Below are 3,528 nucleotides of genomic sequence, written 5' to 3'. Positions count from 1 at the left end.
AAGAAGAAAAAAATCAAACTTTAACAGAAGAAAAGTTTAAAAAATAACAGGTTCTGTGCCAAATTTTTACATTTGTACTAAAGCCTGTTCTGTTACAAAAAAGAAATCAAGTTACTAATGAAGAACATCGATGGCTAAATACGAAATAATGAGTGGTCAAATGAAAATGCGCAGAGATTTTTTGTATGAAATACAAATTTTTTAATGTGGAACGATTTTCCGTCATCCCTTGTCAAATTTGGTATGGAGACAAACCGGTTTCGGCGTTGTGCCATCTTCAGTGTAATTTTTTTCGTTCTGAATAGTTTCTGTTTGTATGTCACTATTTATAGCCGTGTTAAATCGTCGTTGGTTCATAGTTTGGTACGTCTCAGCGGATTATATTATTTCGTTCAACCAGTAGTTTCAGTTCTGTGTGTACATCGTCAGGTAGAAATTAGCTGCTCACCTCTTTTTTGATTAATTGTTGCATGGATTCGCAGGTAGGTAAAAATCAGTTATTTTCAAGGAATGAAACCGATTCAAAATAACGTTCCGGTTTGGGTTTCGGTTTTGCCAAGTGTTTCGGTTTCGGTTTTGGTTTCGTTCTTCAAAATTTATTTCGGTTTTGGTTTCGGTTTCGTTCCGGTTTCGGTTTTTCACAGAAATTTTGTTGATATTATTTAAATCACAATGTCTTAAACGTTGAGGAAAGAAAATCGAAAATTACAGTTCACTGATAATATCAACACTAGGTTCTTTCCTTAACAATCTGGACCGGATTTGGTAATTACAGAATAAGAGAAACATTTTCTTTCAAAAATGGAACAAAGTTCAGAAGTACGGAAACGCAAAAACCCACATTTCGTGCCCACAAGTCGAGAAACAGCTGATTCCCGTTGTTCTTGTTTTTGTCAGTTATACCATGTTCTGACCGACATCGGAAACATGTTTTCGTTGCTAAAACTGGTTTTCGACCTAAAATTTGTGTTTTCGTCCATATAAAATCTGTTAAACGAAAACCAGTTTTCGCTGAAAACTACTTGAAAACTCACTTTCCACTCATTCCAATCGGTGTCTTCACTAATTTTTTTCGATTATTTATCGAAGTGGAAGTCATATTTTATCATCTTTAATGCGCCATTTCAGATTTATTGTTAATTGCCTGGCCAAAGCAAAATAAGAATGAAAGTTAAAGGTTGTAAATGAAAAGAAAATGAAGGAAAAATGTTTTGGTTGTCGGTCAGAACATGGTATTAAATGCAAACACTTGGAAATTGAATTTTGGTTTCACAAATTTGATTTTAAGTACATAGATTGAAAATACATCAACAGGCCATTCACTTTTCCTTAAAAGCACCAAGTAAATGCAGGCAACATGTAAACACAATACAGCTGATATGCACTTTGACACTTTATCCATTTTTACTCGGAGAAAATTTCGGGCTGTTTCGGGCAGGAAGAAGAATACACTTACGATCGAATACGCTCGAATTTTCGCTCTCTATTGCCCAATTTGTTGAGTACAGGCATGATTTCTGGGCTATTTTGGGCACACGCGGGATCTCGCATTGCGTACGGGAAAGAAACTACTTAAATGTAATTAATCGATTATCGATTCACAACAACAAAGTCATCAGCAGATTTTTGCGAAAAGTTACCTTGCCATACTTATTTACTACTTAACAAGAATTTTAGCAAAATGTTGCTGGTTTTGGTTAAATAAATCATTTATTTCAAAGAAATTTTTATTTATTATTTTTGTAAATTTCTGGAAACCGATTGAAACCTGTGATTGAAATGGTTTCGGTATCGTTCCTTTTCAGGTCAAGATAACGGTTACGGTTTCGGTTTCGGTTTTGAAAAACGAAACGGTTTTAAACGGTTACGGTTTCGGTTTGGGTTTCGGTTTCATTCCTTGGTTATTTTCTTTCCTTTTGTTTCTGTAGTTTGTAGGATGATGAGAAATGAATTAATGAATCCTTCGGCCCCTTTAATGATAGCACTCCCAAAAATACACAAGCCAGGAAATCCGATGAGACCCAGTATCAACCATAAATCTGCACCAGGATACAAACTATCGAAATATCTGAAATCGTTGCTGAAAGAAAAACTGGAACTGCCCAATAAATACACAATTACGAATACAGCGGAGTTAATTGAAAGGATGAAATCGCTAGATATACCCAAAGATGCGAAATTTGTATCATTTGATGTTAAGGATCTTTACCCATCGATACCAACGGCAGAAACAGTTACCATCAAAGCTTTGATAGAAAAAACAGACAAGAACGTAGCAACGGAAATCGTGAATACATTGAGGGTAACACTAGACCAAAACTACTTCAAGTTTAATAACAAAATATATAGACAAACGAACGGGCTAGGGATGGGTAATTCCACATCTGCAATTTTAATGGAAGTGTTCATGCAACATTTAGAGGAAAAGTATATGACGGAGCTGACAACAAGCCTGGGAGTAAAGGTCTACGCAAGATACGTCGATGACATCATATGTCTTGTAACGGGAGACAATGAGGAACAAATTCTAGACTATCTCAACGACCAACACACGAATATAAATTTCACTATGAATAAGGAAAACGAAGGCAAAATAAACTATTAAAATAAATGAGGATACCAACAAATGCGAATTCGGGATATATAGAAAGCCCACGGCCACAGACACACAATACTTCAAACCACCCTCAACAGCACAAAAATGCAGCCTTTAGACATCTAATAACCAGGCTTGAACGAACCCCATTGGAAAAAGAAGCTAACAGCAAAGAACTTAATACGATATACGCAATCGCGGAAAATAACGGATACAGAAAGGGCCTAGTAAACAAGATAAGAAGAGAAACAAAAACGAAGAAATCAAATAAGAAGGAAAATAATGAAAAGATTTGGGCAGTCTTGACTTATACGGGCAAAACTTCATATAAATTGGCTAAGGTATTCCAAAAGTATAACATTAATACAGCATTTAGAATGAAGGACAATGTGGGGAGGATACTACGAAATAGTGCAAACGAGGAAGACCCACTAAACAAGCAAGGTGTATATAAGTTGACTTGCGAATGTCAACATAGTTACATAGGACAAACAGGGCGCAAGATAAAAACAAGATATCGTGAACATATAAGGGACTACAACAAAAAAAATGCTAAAACCTTCTACCACCCCGGAATGCAACTTCGCAAACCATATGGCAGAAAACCATTGTACGCCAATGAAAATAGGAAAGACAGCCAAAGTTCTCCATGTACAGCACAAAGGACAACGCCTAAACGTATTAGAGAATATGGAGATATACAAACAAAAGACGCTCGTCGGAAAAATAATAAATGAGCAAATTAACACCGCATCTGATATATTATTCGAACCACTCAGGCTACTATACGCAAAACAAAATAGAAACCCTGCAACTACCATAAAAAATGAAATGCAGGTCCAAACTACAGAAACAAAGAGAAAGAAAATAACTGATTTTTACCTACCTGCGAATCCATGCAACAATTAATCAAAAAAGAGGTGAGCAGCTAA

The sequence above is a fragment of the Rhagoletis pomonella genome, unplaced genomic scaffold (assembly GCF_013731165.1).
Source record: "Rhagoletis pomonella isolate Grant_MI unplaced genomic scaffold, Rhpom_1.0 Rhpom_scaffold_00016, whole genome shotgun sequence".
Taxonomy (NCBI): domain Eukaryota; kingdom Metazoa; phylum Arthropoda; class Insecta; order Diptera; family Tephritidae; genus Rhagoletis; species Rhagoletis pomonella.
The sequence above is the reverse complement of the archived record's forward strand: the minus strand, read 5'-3'. Positions refer to the sequence as shown.